Source organism: Dioscorea cayenensis, chromosome 20 (assembly GCF_009730915.1).
Source record: "Dioscorea cayenensis subsp. rotundata cultivar TDr96_F1 chromosome 20, TDr96_F1_v2_PseudoChromosome.rev07_lg8_w22 25.fasta, whole genome shotgun sequence".
Classification (NCBI taxonomy): domain Eukaryota; kingdom Viridiplantae; phylum Streptophyta; class Magnoliopsida; order Dioscoreales; family Dioscoreaceae; genus Dioscorea; species Dioscorea cayenensis.
In genome coordinates, this window is record NC_052490.1 from 11,246,398 (window position 1) to 11,263,101 (window position 16,704).

The following is a 16,704-nucleotide window of genomic DNA, read 5'->3' on the forward strand; positions in this document are numbered from 1 at the left end:
TGATGACTTTGATTGAAGAAGAGTTGCGATCTCACGCAAAAAACGTGTGCCCGCTTTATGTTGCCTTGATGAAAAGTATGGAATTGGGAGTGTTTTAGTGGATCACAGTAGTAGTTACTTTTTCACGAAATCACTGAAAAATCAGGGTTTCCAGAGAATCCACATGGGCATGTGGAAATTCCCCACGCCTGTGTGGAAATTCCACTGCACTGTGGAGAAACCATGTAGGGCGTGTGGATGCCCGATTCACACCCTATTTAAGAAGTGATTCCACCGATTTTTGGACGATCCTTCCATCCTTTTTCCCATCTTTTATCCAACTTTTGAGAGGCCGGCGGCTAGGTTTAAGAGAGGCTTTGGTAAGGCTTTTCGAGTGATTTACGGCTTCGGTACCACGTTTCTCTTAGAAGATAGTTATTGGGGGAGCTTTCATTGGCATTGATCTGGCGAGGTGTGCCCTAGGCTTGACAAAGGGACCTTTGGAGAGAACAAGGCAACTCCACAAGACCATCAACACGAATACCGAGGGGCTTTACTATAGATTGCATATTTTTACTTTTGATTTCATTATTGATTGTATCTTGCTCCATGGAGAGCTAAAACCCTTAGTGAGTACTGACAACGCTCCTTGGGTATGTCTCTCAAGTGTACCGTGTTTGTCAAGTAATAAAATCTAACTGAGTGGGTACCGTATCCACTGTGAGTTGGAAATAAAAATACTTTAATTGTTTCTTAACCAAGTGAAAGATGAATAATAGTTTTGTTAACAAAATGTAATGTAAACAAGAATAAATGAGACAAGAAAGAGAAGCACAAGTAAGGGAGAGGTAAGGCAATCAATATAAATGGGGTACTCAGATATTGTTCTGTCTAGAATGATCAGTTCAAGTGCAAAACCCTCTATTATTCTTCCTGACTAATGCATTAATGAGTAGTTGAGATCTTTCAATACATGGTCCAAAATCTAAGGTCAACCATGCCTGACTCTATACATGTCGCGGAGGAGAAATTGAACAATTACAACACCTCATACTTGTATAGAACACAATGAGTTCTAGAGATTCCACGTGATAAATCATTTTCCTAGATGTAGACCTAACCCATTGTTCTAGGTGGAAGGTCCATAGTCACAATTAAGCCCTAGGTGCTAAAATCACTACAACGCTTCACTCTGTTGCCCTTGCAACTAAACTCCACCGGAAGGTCATCCCTTAGCCCATTCACTCTACTATGATAGCAAATAACTAGAGGAAATGGTGGTAGAATAAATCACGCCGGAGGGGAAAGGGGACGCTCCGCTACTTTTCGACTCACCCTCTCAATCCTCTCTAATCTATCTTTGTCTAACTCTCGTGGTATGTCACTCACTCACAAGGGTTACCAACAAGAACTCTCAACCCTAGTGTCACTCTAAGGGAGTATTCATTTAATCAAACATTCAAGATTGGAACTCAATTAAAGCATCAATTAATGAAAGCATTATAAAAGGTTTAATGAAATAAATACATCCTAGGATTCACAAATCCAAGTACCCACTAGGGGGTTTGGCTCTCTATGGAGCTAGTTACAATCAACAATGAAATCCAATGTAAAAGCAAGCAATCCATAGAAAACCCCCTCGATAGTCATGACGATGGTCTTGTGGAGAAGCCTCGACCCTTCCAAAGGTCCTTTTGTCTGGCCTAGGATACACCGCACCAGATCGATGCCCGCGAAAGCTCTCCCACTAACATTCTTCCAAATGGAGCACGATGTCAAAGCCGTAGAACCTCTCCAAATCCATTGCCAATACTTCTCAAAACCTAGCTGTAGCCCTCTTTCAAGATGGGGAAAAGATGGATAAAAGAATCCTGAAATCGGGACTGAAATTGGCCTTAAATAGGGCTTGAAATGGGCATCCACATGCCCCTGTGGAATCTCCACACGGGAGTGGATAATGTCCACATGCCCGTATGGATTCTCTGAACTTCATTTTTTCGGCCAGCTGTGAACAGAATCTGCTACAATAACAGCCCGAAACACTCTTGAATCCATGTTTTCATCATGGTAATATAAACGGGCACATGTTTACATTGTAGATTGCCTTGCTTCTTCAATAAACGGCTTCATTATTGAAGATTTCACTATCAATGCACGAGCCAGGATACTCGAATGTGACTACCTTTGTGTCCCTCCAAATCATTGTGCTAACTTGAATACAAGAAGGTTGGCACACATTCTTACATCTTGAACCCGACTTATGACTTCACCTTTGAACCTTCTCAAGATTTCCTCCAAATAGTGCATTCACGACCTACATTGGCTTCTTTCTTTAACATTCGGCTTCACAACACTATATGCATGAAAGTAATATAAATGCACACATATTAGCGCTAAAACCTAATAAACATAATGCTCATCATAAGGAAAGAATATTTCGCATTCCTAACAGACAAGCACTTATTAGGTACTTGGATTTTGTGAACCCTAGGATGTATTTATTTCATTAACTTTTTATTATGCTTAACTTAATTGATGTCTTTAATTGAGTTCCCATCTTGAATGCTTGTTAAATGATTTCTCCCATAGAGTGAGACTAGGGTTGAGAGTCTACATTGGTAATCCTTGTGAGTGAGTAACACATAATAAGGGTTAGACAAAGCAAGATTGGAAAGGGTCGAGAGGTTGAGTCGAGAGGTAGCTGAGCATCCCCTTTACCCTCCAGTGTGATTTATCCTACCTCCACATTCCAAGGTTTTTTGTGGTCACAATAGAGTGAAGGGTTAAGGGATGAACTCCATAGGGGCTTAGTTGCGTGAGCAACAGAGTGAAGCATTGAAGTGAGTTTAACATCTTATGCTTAATTGTAACTAGGGGTCTTTTGCCTGGACCAAAGGGTCAGATCTACATATAGGAATTGGGTTTATCACTTGGAATCCCTAGAGCTTCTTGCAACTTTACACAGTGTGAGGTGTTGAGACTGAGAGATTTCTCCGGCTGGACATAGTATAGAGTTAGTCACAGTTGACCTTAGGTTTGGGACCGTGTATTTAAGGATCTCCATGACTCATTAAACATCAGTTAGGAAGAATAATAATTGGTTTCGCACTTGAAGAAATAATCCTAGGAGGAACAATATCCGAGTACTCCACTTTTGTTGATTGCCTTTCCTCTCATTTATTTGTTCCTCTCTTTCTTATTTTCTTTAGTTTGTTTGCATTGATCTTTATCCACACCATCATTGTTTCATTTCCACTTAGTTAAGTAGCAATTTTGTTGTTTCTATTCTTTATTCACTGTGGATACGATACCCCACTCACCTGGGATTTATTACTTCAACAAACCTGTGCACTTGCAGGTCACACGTAAGGAGCGTTGTCATGTTTTTAGCATTGTTGCTAGGGAGTAGGCGTTTAGAGATACTTTACACCTTGCTATTTTATCTATTCATCATTCATTCTATTTCACATTTTTTTATTCTATCATTGTTCTTATTTTTCTTTTCTTTTTGGTTACAGCTCCAGGTTGAGAATAATATACTTATAAGAAGATCCTGAGCTTTAGCATACACTTATAAGAAGGGGAAAAGAACTTGTACAGGAACCTTCAATTCGAGCTGAAGTAGAAGGTCAAGGGTCGGATAATATGGCAGAATAGAATGAGCTATAGAGAACACTTTCTAACTATGCCAGACCTTCAGTTTTGGGCACACAATCAAGTATTGTGCGACCTCCAATCACAGCTCAAACTTTGAGCTGAAACCAGCATTTATCTAAATGTCTCAACGATGGTAGCTTCAATGGTTTTGGCCGATGAGGATCCGAGCAATCATATTTAGAACTTCTTGGAAGTTTGTGATATGTTAAAGATTAATGGAATGTCGGATTATGCTATCAGATTGAGGGCTTTCCCATTCTCTCTCAAAGGAAAAGCTAGCAGTGGCTTCATTTATTGCAAAAAGTCTTCCATCACGATTTGGAATGAAATGGCCAAAAGCCTTTCTTATGAGATACTTTCCCCCGGGAAAGTCAGCAAGGCTTTGTAATGAGATATCCTCATTCATACAGATGGAGCTCAAATCATTATTTGAGACATGGGAGTGAATCAATGACCTCTTGCGGAAGTGTCCACAACACAGTTTTCCCAATTGGATGATCAGTCAAACCTTTTACAACGGGTTGAATCCAAGTACAAGATAGCTTATAGATATTGCCGTAGGAGGTACAATGGGGAACAAGACCCCTGATGAAGCCATGCAATTGGTAGGGGAAATGGCCATGAAAAGCTACCAGTGGAACGCATGGGAAAGGAAGAAAATAGCCTGACTCCACGAAATCGATGCAGTCACTTCCTTCGCGCCCCAAGTGGTATCATTGAGCAAGAAATAAGACCTTCTAACTTCTAACAGATTGGCGGCCATCACTACTTACATAGGTTGTGGGGGAGGACATGCTCTAACTGATTACCCTATTTCTATTGGTGATGCATCTTCAGTTGAGCAAGTCAATTTTGTGGGTTATTGACACGTCCGAATATGCGTGTAAACCACAAGTGCACGGGTGTCGAAGTAATAATTACCCCGGTGAGTGGGTAGTTGAATCCACAGGGGAACGGAGTATTAGTATTGACCACTTCTTAGTTATCTAGTTGAAATCAATGGATGTGATGAAATGAACTAATTGCAAGAGAATTATTAAGCAATCAAACGAGCAAGAAAACAAGTAAAGGAGATCTCAATCAATAAAGATGAGGTACTAAGACAATGCTCCCCCTATGATCTAACATGAAGCTCATGATTCACTAAATGCTTCTAAACCGAGTCTAATGAGTCAAGGTAATCCAAGAACAACCGGCACTTGCCTCCAAGCCACCAATACTAGTCCCCTACAAGGTCCCGGCGGAGAAATTGCTCAATCTCAACACCTCACACCCCATATGACCGCAATACGCTCTAGGGACACCTAAGAGTGAAACCGATTCCTAAAGATAGATCTAACCCTAATTCCTGACGAAGGATCTCTAGCCGATCCCTTGAAGTTCTAACTATAATGGAGACCTCTCTCACATCAAAGTAACAAATCATGTGAATCCAATCAACCACAAGGATTAATTAAACAAGCAAGCAATGGGAATACAAGATTAATACTCAAATCAACTCGGATTTAATAGAAACATAAGGCAAATCATTACAAGAACATAGATCCTAGGGTTCACATACCCAAATACCTACTAAGGTTTAGCCCTCCATGGAGCAAGTTACAAAACAATGATTATTACAATGAAAAGCAATGAAAACCATGAAGTAAAACCCCCTTAAATTCGTGATGATGGCCTTGATGGGTCGCCCAACGTCATGAAGAATCCTTCTCCGAAGCTTGGTCGCCGAAGGCTCCCTCTATGCTATGACAGAGAGACGATCGATCAAAGTTGGTGACGGACGCCACCCAATATCGTCAAAGACCTCCTCCAAAACCCTAGCCGCCTTGCCTTCATAATGCTCGCAAAAACCCTTGCCAAAAGTCTTTCAAAAATAAGGCAAGCGGCCTATTTAAAGCCTAAAACCACATTTGTCACGTGTCCTTATGCGCCCGTGCGTATTTTCCACGTGGCCGCGTGGGATGCAGGAATTTCCACGAGGGCGCGTGAACAATTGATAAGTGCTTGTGTGATATGAATGCGAAGCATTCTTTCCTTATGTTGAGCATTACTTTTCTCGAGTTTTTACACTAACATGTGTGTTTTCATGTTACTTTCGTGCAGGTAGGGTTGTGAGGCTGATTATGAAGGAAAGAAGCCAATATGGATCATAATGCACCGATTTTTGGGGAAATCTTGCTAAAGTTCAAACGTGAAGACATAGGTCGGGTGTGAGATGCTAGAGTGTGTGCCAACCTCCTCGTATTCGATTTGGCACATCCATTTAGAGGGGCACAAGGACAGTCACACTCGAGCATTCTGACTTATGCACATAGAAGAAGAGCTCCACCAACTTGTTTATCATTGAAGAAGCAAGTGATCCACGACGTGAACGTGTGCCCGTTTGCATCACCTCGATGAAAGTATGGACTCGGGAAGTATTTTAGGCCAGGTACTGTAGTGGAACACTATAGTGAAAGTACTGTGGAAATTATACATGGCCGTGTGGAAATTCCACATGGGCGTGTGAAAAATCAACAGGCCCTTGTGGTCACCGGGTTCCAGCCCTATTTAAAGCCGATTCAGCCCTGATTTCAGCATTTTTTTCTCCAGCTTTTCCCAAACTTGAGAGAGGGTTTCGGCTAGGGTTTCGAGAGGTATTGGCGAAGGTTTTGGAGAGGTTCTACGGCTCCGACATCGTCATTCCTTAGGAAGAAGTTTGGTAGGGGAGCTTCTGTCTAGGCGTATCCTATACAGGACAAGGGAATCCTTGGACGACGAGTAGAGGACTTTCCACAAGACCATCGACACGACTATTGAGGGGGTTTCTCTATGGATTCATTGCTTTTACATTCTATTTCTTTGATTGTACTTAGCTCCATGGAGAGCTAAACCCCTAGTGGGTACTTGGGTATTTGTGAACCCTAGGATGTATTTGTTTCATTGAATCTCTTTATTATGCTTTCAATAAATTGATGTTGGTTGTGAGTTACAACCATGAATGCTTGATTGTATGAACATTTCCCCTAGAGTGACACTAGGGTTGTGAGTTCTTGTTGGTAACCTTGTGAGTGAGTGACACACCACGACCGTTAGACAAAGCTAGGTTAGAGAGGGTTGAGAAAGTGAGTCGAGAGGTATATGAGCGCCCCCTTTCTCCTTCGACGTGATAGATTCTATCTCCATTCCTCAAGTTCTTTGCGGCCATAATAGAGTGAATGGTCTAAAGGATGACCCTCCGCTGGGGCTTAGTTGCGCGTGCAACGGAGTGAAGCGTTGAGGTGATCTTAGTATCTAGGGCTTAATGTGGTTAGGGACCTTCCACCTGGACCAAAGGGTTAGGTCTATAATTAGAAAGAGATTTATCACTTGGAATCCCTAGAGCTCACTGCAACTCTATTCGAGTGTGAGGTTGAGAGGTTATCTAATCTCTCCTCCGGGACATGTATAGAGTTAGGCGTAGTTGACCTTAGATTTGGGACTATGTATTTAAGGATTTCCACGACTCACCATTGCATTGATTAGGAAGCATATTAGAGGGTTCTTGCACTTGAAACAATTGTCCTAAGCGCAGCATTATCCAAGTAACCCATCTTTATCGATTGCCTTACCTCCTTCTTTACGTGTGGTTTCTTATTTGTTGTTTTTACTTTTGAGAATTGAATCATTGTCACACTTATCACTATTGATCTTTCACATAGCTAAGATGTGGATTAAGTGTTTTTGTTCCCTACTCCCTGTGGATTCGATAACCACTCATCCGGGATGATTACTTCTACAAAACCGTGCACTTGCGGGATATACACAAGGGGACCTTGTCAAGTTTTTGGCGCCGTTGCCTGGGAGTAGGCGTTTAGAGATACTTTGCACTTTGTTTTCTTAGCTATTTCACCATACATTCTATTTCATATCTTCTTATTCTATCATTGTTATGATTTCTTTTTCTTTCTTTTTGGGTGGAGCTCCAGGTTATGACCCGAGGGAATCCCTCAATATTGATTGAAAGAGATCCTGAGCTTGAACGTACACTTAGAAGAAAAGGAAAATAGCCTATGCAAGAACAGTCAAATTTAGCTGATTTGGAAGTTGAAGGATCAGAAAACATGGCAGAACAGAATAAGCAACAGTGGATATTATCTGATTATGCCAGACCTTCAGTGTTAGGGACACAATCGAGCATTGTGCGTCCCCCGATTACAGCTCAGAACTTTGAGCTGAAGCCGACATTCATCCACATGTTGCAGCAATCCGTACCGTTCAACTGTTTGGCCGATGAGGATCCAAACAGTCATATAGAGAGTTTTCTCGAGGTGTGTGATATGCAGAAGATAACAGAGTGACGGATAATGCCATCAAGTTGAGAGCTTTCCCATTTTCCCTAAAGGGGAGAGCGAAGCAGTGGCTACACTCATTACCTAGAGCATCGATTACAACATGGGAGGAGATGGTAGAAGCTTTTCTTGCCCGTTATTTCCCTCCCAGAAAATCAACAAAGCTTAGGAATGAGATCTCATCCTTTGTTCAGTTGGAATTGGAGTCTCTATTCGAGACATGGGAAAGGTTCAAGGAACTCTTGAGAAAGTGCCCGCAATACGGATTTCTCAAGTGGATGATTGTTCAGACCTTTTACAACGGTTTAAATCAAAGTACAAGGCAACTCTTGGATGCGGCAGCAGGAAGTACCTTAGGTAGCAAGACCCCAGATGAGGCCCGTCATTTAATTGAAGAAATGGGGCTAAACAGCTACCAATAGAATGCTAGGGAGAAGAAAAAGATGGTCGGTCTCCATGAAATAAATGCGGTAACTTCATTGGCGGCTCAAGTGGAAAATTTGAGTAAAATTTAGATCTTCTAATTTCAAAAAGAGTGGCGGTCGTGACTAATTGCACAGGATGTGGTGGAGGACATGCTCCCTCTGATTGCCCAATCTCTATCGGTGATGTTTCTTCAGTGGAGAATGTTGATTTTGTAGGTAATGGCATAAGACCTCAAGGAAACCCATATAGCAATACCTACAATTTGGGTTGGAAGAATCATCCCAATTTCTCATGGAGTAATCAGGGTCCACAAAAGGCCATGGGGCCATCGGGTTTCCAACAACAACAACAAGCACCTCAAGTCGAAAACAGAGTCTAAGGTTTGGAAACCCGAATGAATGACTTAGAGAAGCACTTGACTAGATTTGTGCAATCTACAAATACAAGGTTTGAATCAGTCGAGGCTACACTTTGCAACCACACAGCCTCTTTGCATAACCTTGAAAATCAGGTGGGGCAAATTGCGAAGTCTCTTTCTGAAAGGTCACATGGAAGCTTACCGAGCAATACAGAAACCAACCCTAGAGAGCATGTGAAGGGGATCACTTTGAGAAGTGGTCGTGAGGTTGAAGGTAGGCTTCCGAGTGAGAAGCTAAAAGAGCACGCACCCGAGGTTATAGAGGTAGAAGACGGTACAAGCAAAGAGAAAGAGGTGGCACCCTCACCTTTCAAGCCAAGAATCCCTTATCCCTCTAGATTGAAAAATGACCAAGGGGATGAACAGTACAAGAAGTTCCTGAGTATGTTCAAACAACTCCACATCAATATTCTTTTTGTTGAGGCGTTGGCCCAAATGCCAAAGTATGCGAAGTTCTTGAAAGACTTGTTGACTAACAAGAGGAAGTTGAAGGAAAGTACTTCAGTGATTTTGGATGCTTCATGCTCGGCGGTATTACAAAAGAATATGCTGAACAAGAAGAAAGACGCGGGAAGCTTCATCATTCCGTGTAATATTGGCAATCTAGGTAAGGAAATGGCATTGGCGGACTCAGGGGCTAGTATCAACGTCATGCCATACACTTTCTTTCAAAAGCTAGGCTTGGGTGAGCCTAGGCCTACTCGGATGACTTTATAACTAGCGGACCGAACAGTACGACATCAGAGAGGCATCATTGAAGATGTGCTTGTTAAGGTGGACAAGTACATTTTTCCGGTTGACTTTGTAGGGCTAGACGTCGATGAGGATGCGGATGTACCTTTGATACTTGGGTGACCGCTCTTGTGGACTTTCAAAGCATTGATTGATATGGACGGCAGAGAGCTCACATTGAGAGTTGGAGATGGCATGCTCACATACCGCCTTGCTGAAGCCATGTGGCATTCTCTTGATTTTGATGATACTTTATACTTTCTAGACACTACTGATGAGATTGTTGATAAATACATGCAGGAAATGTTCAATCCGGATCCGTATGAAGGTTTGTTTGACCAAGAGGAGGGACATGAAGATGTAACGATGCTTAGATCGATGGAAGAAGTACCATCTACACCGGGGATCCTGAAGAAGGTACTCGGAAAATGAAGAGGGCTAGGAGACGCCACCGAAAACACTCCAAGGCTGTTGGAGACGTCCGTGAACGGAAGGAGTTGGATGAATCATTGCTAGGTGGTCCCAAGCCCGATAATACACCCTCTACTTTCAATAGATTGTGCTCATCATGCTTTCAAGTCATGGGTAAGCGGGCAACTGACACACATCAGAATATGCGTGTAAACCGCAAGTGCATGGGTGTTGAAGTAATAATTACCCCGGTGAGTGGGTAGTCGAATCCACAGGGAACAGGGCTACTAGTACTAACTTCTTCTCTGCTTTCTAACCTAATGATGAATGGAAAGGTGTGGTGATCTAATGTGCGAAGAAATGAATACCGGAGACGAATATGCAAGGGTTAAATAGATGGAGATCTCAATCAGTAAAAGTGGGGTATTCGGGCAATGCTCCCCCTAGGATTAAGGTATTCGGTACCGAATAAGCAAAGTGTTTCTATGATGAGTAAGTTAAGTCGTGAAAATCCAAATATAATCGGATCCGGCCTCCCGATCACCGATACTAGTCCCCTACGAGGTCGCAGTGAAGAAATCGCTCAATCTCAACACCTCACACCACATATGACTGCAAAGCACTCTAGGGATTCCAAGAGGTGTATCCGACTCCTAAAGATTGATCCAACCCTAATTCCTGGCGAAGGATCCTAACACCCTACAAGGTCCCGGTGGAGAAATCTCTCAATCTCACGCCTCACACCAAATATGGTTGCATAGAGCTTAGGGAACGGAGATAGAATACACTCAATCGGAAGGGAGAGGGGACACTCCACTATCTCATGACTCACCCTCTTAACCCTCTTTAACCTTGAAGTTCTAACTCTAATGGAGACCTCTCTCACATCAAAGTAACAAATCATGCAATTCCAATCAACCACAAGGATTAATTAAACAAGCAAGCAATGAGAATACAAGATTAAAACTTAATCAAACTCGGATTAAATAGAAACACTAAGCAAATCCACAAAAGATGAGAATCCTAGGGTTCACAAGCCCAAATACCCTCTAGGGTTTAGCTCTCCATGGAGCAACATACAAAACACACCATCAATGAATGAAAGTACATTAAAACCATAGAAATAAACCCCCTTATATATGACCTGATGGCCTCGATGGAGAGCTTCGACATCTTGAAGGACCCACTCCGAAGCTAGGTTCACCGGTGGCTTCCTTGATGCTATGACGGAGGAGGAATCGATCAAAGTTGGTGATGAAGCGCCTCCAAAGCCACAAAGACCTTCTCTCCAAACCCTAGCCGTCTCACCCCTCAAGAGCCGCACAAAAGATCCGAAAGAATAGGGCAAAACGGCTATTTATAGGCCTTAGATCGTGCCTGTCACGTGCCCTCACGCGCCCGTGTGGATTTTCCACGCGGCCGCGTGGGCTGCAGAAATTTCCACGCGGGCGCGTGAACAGTATTTTGCTACAGGAAAATACTACATTAAAATTACTACGGTACTTTTCACAAAACACGATCCAAATACTCTTCTCTTGAGGCCACATGTCCGGGCACACGTCCATGTAGTAGGCTATAAAACTTTTCTTCATCGACGTATCTTTGAGAGTCTTGCAATCTTCACAAAGAGAAGGAACATGAAGATGTGACTGCCTTTGTGCCCTTCCAACTAGTGATTTGACTTCAATCTTCTTGGAAGTTGGCACACATCTCTACGTTTATGAACTCCTCTCGTATTTTGGTCCTTGAATTGAACAAGAACTCCCAACATTGTGTCTTTATAGCCTATCTTTGTTTCCTTTTTACTCTTCAAGGCATTCACAACCTATATGCATAAAAGAACACCAAATACACAATATGAGACATAAACCACAGTAAAAATGATGCTCAGTGCATGTAAAACATATATAAAAATATGTCTACTCAAGCACTTATCAAACTCCCACACACTTAAGTCTTTGCTTGTCCTCAAGCAAAATTAAACATTATACCTATGGAAAGAAAAGAGAAGTGCTTGGCCTTAGGTTCACCAAATGAGTACAAGAATAAAATTCTACAGTCATGGAGAGAATCAAACACTAGACAAAACAATCAATGCTTTAGCAAACAATCCAATAAAAATTGAATGTGATAAAATCCGAATGCGTGTGTGTCTGTAAAACTCAACTCATATCAACACTATGTCCACTACCAAGTTCTTATTAACATGGGACTTATTTATAAATAGAAAGAATAGGATCTGCTGAATATGATCAAGACGCTCCAGAATCTGTGCCTGGTTCTCAAGAATGGTAGCAACGGCAGCCTCGAGTCAAGCCTGACGCTCGTGAACTCGAGGGGAAAATGAATCAAGATCGGCTGATGTTGTCGGGGCTGCCTCGGTGACTATGGGCTCGGCTGCAGGTGGTGCCTCTGTAGCCTCAGCAGGCTCCTCATCGTCCCCAGATGACGACTCTACTACTATATATCCGCCCGAGCATGTACGTCGCACAATGCCCATCAAACGGAGAGTGGCCAAACCCAATGGTGCCGGAGTACTGACTCTCTCCTCGCCTCTGACCGAACGGATAAGACCCATCTTGAACATAAGACGAGTGATGTAGGGTCCTGCAAACAATGCTTCCAATCGCAAATACTCACTCTGATGACAAAAGTAGTCGGTAACCACATATCCTAAGTGGAGAGGGGCTCCATGGATCATGGAGTAGAGGTACAACAGATCTATCCTACGAAGTGAACCAATACAATCCCCCCAACTTGTCACGGACCTACTAAGAACAGCATGGATGTACCTGTGCACCGGTCGAGTAAGCAATGAGGCCTTAGACTGACCTGCGAAATACTGACGACCACCACATAGATCATGGAAGACCTGGCCCGGAGTGAGATTAGAAGGATAATCGGTGAGGAGCTCAGTGTACTTGATAGTATCAGCGTAGGTCTGATCGTATAAACCGAGATATATCGAGAACTGGGTCAAAGACATCCTATGCGGCTGACCGAAAGCGCGAAAACGAATGTCATTGGAAACATGAAAACTGATATCAACTGTCTCACGATCAAAAGAAAATGAGGCAAGAACTTCCAAGGTGATATCTCGCCTGACGAGCTCCTAAATGGAGAATAATAGGTCCCATCCCCCCACACTAACAAGTGCTCTGACCTCCTCAGCAAGACAAATGTCCTCTAGTACATCCCAGTCGATAAAACACGATTGTCCAATCTTCAGTTGCTGGAGATGCTCAAACCGCTGCGATGAACGGGGTCAAGAAATTCGATTACCGGTGGTGGGGTCGGCACCCTATCATGGCGAGAATGTTTCTGGGCTAACCTCTTGGTCCGTGGTGCCATAATCTGCGAAGAAAGCACTTAAAAACATCAGTTCAGCATGAATATAGTAAAAACTGGGCACCACATGCGCAAGAACAGCGAGCCGGGGGAAAAACAAGGCCAACTGGCCTTTTTTCCAGCCCACGTGGGCGTGTGGGAAAGCCACGTGCCTGCGTGTGCGCGTGCTTGGCTCGGCCGAGCAGCCGCGCCTGGCAGCCCGACCCATGCGGTCCCATGGTCGGGTGCATCGCCTCGGCCGCGGCACGCGTGGCGTGCGACGGCGGCGTTCAGCCCACACGGTCGTGTTGGCAAGCCGCGCGACCGCATGGGCGCCGGACTCCCGAGTTTTCGCCGGAGTTGGGCTCCTATGCTTCACAAAAATCATTCTCATACATTGAACAAGTGTCTAGCATGATTCCCTATGAGAACTATCATCAAAATAGGAAGAAAACTCCATGAAAATGACCTTGAAAAACATGGAAAAGGGGAAAAGAGAGTGAAGGCTTACCGGAGCTAATCGGAGAAGAAAACTTGGTGTAAACTCCGGCAAATTACCTCTAATCCTCCAAAGAGTTGAAAATAATTGGTTTTAGAGATTAAAAATTGAGTTTTCTAGGAGTGGAAGGTGGAAGATGAAAGGGTTCTTTGAAAATAGAAGATGATGAATAGTGCCCCTTCATATTTTTATAGGCACAAGAGGGTGTGGATTTTCCACACCCCCGCGTGGGTACTTTACACGACCGCGTGAAAATTACATGCGGCCATGTGGACTGCAAAATTTCTGCAGACAGTCCATAGAGTGCCCGAAACTCCAAATTAATACCAATTTTTCAACATTAAACATCAAATTCACCCTAAACCATGTTATTCACATAAACAACAATTCAAATCACCGAAAAAATTCCACGAAAACACCAACGGTCAACAAAATTAATCAAGATACACACTCATGAATTTATTTCTGCAGAATTTAAATTTTGAGTTTAAAAACTAATTAAAAGCTTGGGTTGCCTCCCAAGAAGCGCTTGTTTAACGTCATTTAGCTTGACGTACCTGTTTTTACCTCATGGTGGCTCATAAAGATGAAAAACCTCTTTCCTAGCAACCTCCACACATGATGGACAAAAATTCTTCATACTCAATGAGAAATTTTTGACTATGTTACCGAATGAGGGAGTGTTGCGCTCTTCCTTTGTGTGCTTGTCCTCAAGTGTATTGGAATACTTTCGGTAGCGACGTATCGACCTCTTGGCTTGGCAAAAAATCTGTTTCAAAAATCCTCCTTGAGGTTGTTCATTAAGTACTTGTTTTGCACAATTGGTTGTGTCCTCCTCATCAATGTCCAGCCACACCTCATATGGATCTGGATTGAGAAACTCCTGCAGGTACTCATCAAAAATCTCATCATTGACATAAAAAAAATAACAAGTATCATCAAAGTCAAGAGAGTGCTTCATTGCTTCGGCGAGACGGTATGTGATCATTTCTTCTCCAATGTGTAATGTCATCTCGCCTCCATCCATGTCAATGAGAGCTTTGGAGGATCTCAAAAAGGGTCTTCCTAGAATTAGTAGAACTTCCGCATCTTCATCGACATCTAACACAACAAAATCTGCAGGAAAAATATACTTGTCAACCTTTACCAAAACATCTTCAATTATACCTCGAGGATGACGAACGGAGCGATCGGCCAGCTGTAAAGTCATGCGGGTTGGCCGTGGCTCTCCTAACCCCAATTTCTGAAACAAAGTGTACGGCATGACATTAATACTAGCTCCCGAATCGGCTAAAGCTTTTTTTTTTCCCAAACCTCCGATTGCACAAGGTATGATAAAGCATCCCGGATCTTTCATTTTATTTGGCAGATTTTTCTGAAGCATTGCCGAACAATTCCCTTCTAACACCATAGCCACACTTTCCTTCATCTTCCTCTTGTTGGACAAGAGGTCCTTCAAGAACTTTGCATAACGAGACATTTGAAATAACGCCTCTACAAAGGGAATGTTAATGTGTAACTGTTTAAATAGATCAAGAAATTTCCTGTTTTGCGCATCAGCTTTGTTTTTCTTCAAATGCGCCGGGTAAGGGATCCTTGGAGTATATGAAGGGAGTGACGCAGCTGGTCGCTTCTCGTTATCTTGCACCTTATCATTTGGCAGTTTCTGAGGAAATTCAGCAATCTTCCCAGTGGGGGTTTTAGCTTGAAGAATTTTAGAATTTTTCTCAGCAGTGAGCTCTTCTTGGAGTTCTCGACCACTTCTCAAAGTGATCGCCTTCACTTCCTGCCTTGGGTTAGTCTCTGTGTTACTTGGTAGGCTCCCTAAAGGTCTCTCCGCCAATGACTTTGCTATTTGTCCAACTTGATTTTCCAAATTATGTAAAGAAGCAGTATGATTGCGGAGTGTTGCTTCTATGTTTTGGAAACTTGTGTCGGTTGATTGAATAAACTTTGAGAAAACCCTTTCTAATTCTGAAACTCTCTCTGGAATCGAAGGTGTTTGCTGAAATCCGAGTGGGGCAGTGGTCTTTTGCAGCCCTTGATTGCCCCACGAGAGATTTGGCTGGTTTCTCCACCCTTGGTTGTAAGTGTTGCTATACGGATTACCTTGTCCTCTTACCGAATTGCCCACAAAATCTACTTGTTAACTTGGGGCTGAAGTTGTAATCGAGATAGGGCAATCCGACGGCATATGTGAGCCCCCACAACCATCATAACTTGTGATTATAGCTGCCCTTGATGAAGTCAAAGTGTCCAATTTCTTGGTCAGTGCTTCTACTTGGGCTGCCAAGGATGTAACCGTGTCGATCTCATGGAGTCCGACCACTTTCTTCTTGTCTCTTACATTCCATTGGTAGCTATTCAAATCCATTTCTTCAATTAACTGTCGGGTTTCTTCGGGAGTCTTGTTTCCCAATGTTCCTCCTGCGGCGACATCAAGAAGTTGTTTGCTACTCGAGTTCAACCCATTGTAAAATGCTTGAATAACCATCCACTCGGGGAACCCATGTTGTGGACACTTCTGCAAGAGGTCCTTGAATCGTTCCCAAGTCTTAAATAAAGATTCAAGCTCCATTTGAACAAATGATGATATCTCATTGCGAAGTTTTGCCGATTTCCCCAGAGGAAAATACCTTGCAAGGAAAGCCTCGGCCATTTCGTTCCATGTTGTAATCGAGGCTCTTGGCAATGAATGAAGCCATTGTTTGGCTATCCCCTTTAATGAGAATGGAAAAGCCCTCAAACGGATCGCATCATCTGAGACCCCATTGATCTTCAACATATCGGAAACTTCAAGGAAATTTTCAATATGATTGTTTGGGTCTTCATCCGATAACCCATTAAATTGTGCGGACTGTTGAACCATTTGAATGAAACCCGGCTTTAACTCAAAATTCTGGGCTGCCACCGGTGGCCTAACAATGCTCGATTGTGTCCCACGA

At 42.9% G+C, this 16,704-nt stretch overlaps 3 non-coding genes across 3 annotated transcripts; 1 reads left to right on the forward strand and 2 right to left on the reverse strand.

The window, feature by feature from the left end:
• Window positions 1–4,013: 4,013 nt before the first annotated feature.
• On the reverse strand, window positions 4,014–4,120 carry LOC120252368. Its single transcript, XR_005533903.1, has one exon. It is a non-coding gene; the product is annotated as a small nucleolar RNA R71 (small nucleolar RNA).
• Window positions 4,121–8,107: 3,987 nt separating this feature from the next.
• LOC120252171 lies at window positions 8,108–8,214 on the reverse strand. The gene has a single exon (XR_005533714.1). It is a non-coding gene; the product is annotated as a small nucleolar RNA R71 (small nucleolar RNA).
• Window positions 8,215–16,263: 8,049 nt separating this feature from the next.
• LOC120252250 lies at window positions 16,264–16,370 on the forward strand. Its single transcript, XR_005533795.1, has one exon. It is a non-coding gene; the product is annotated as a small nucleolar RNA R71 (small nucleolar RNA).
• The last annotated feature ends 334 nt before the right edge of the window (window positions 16,371–16,704 follow it).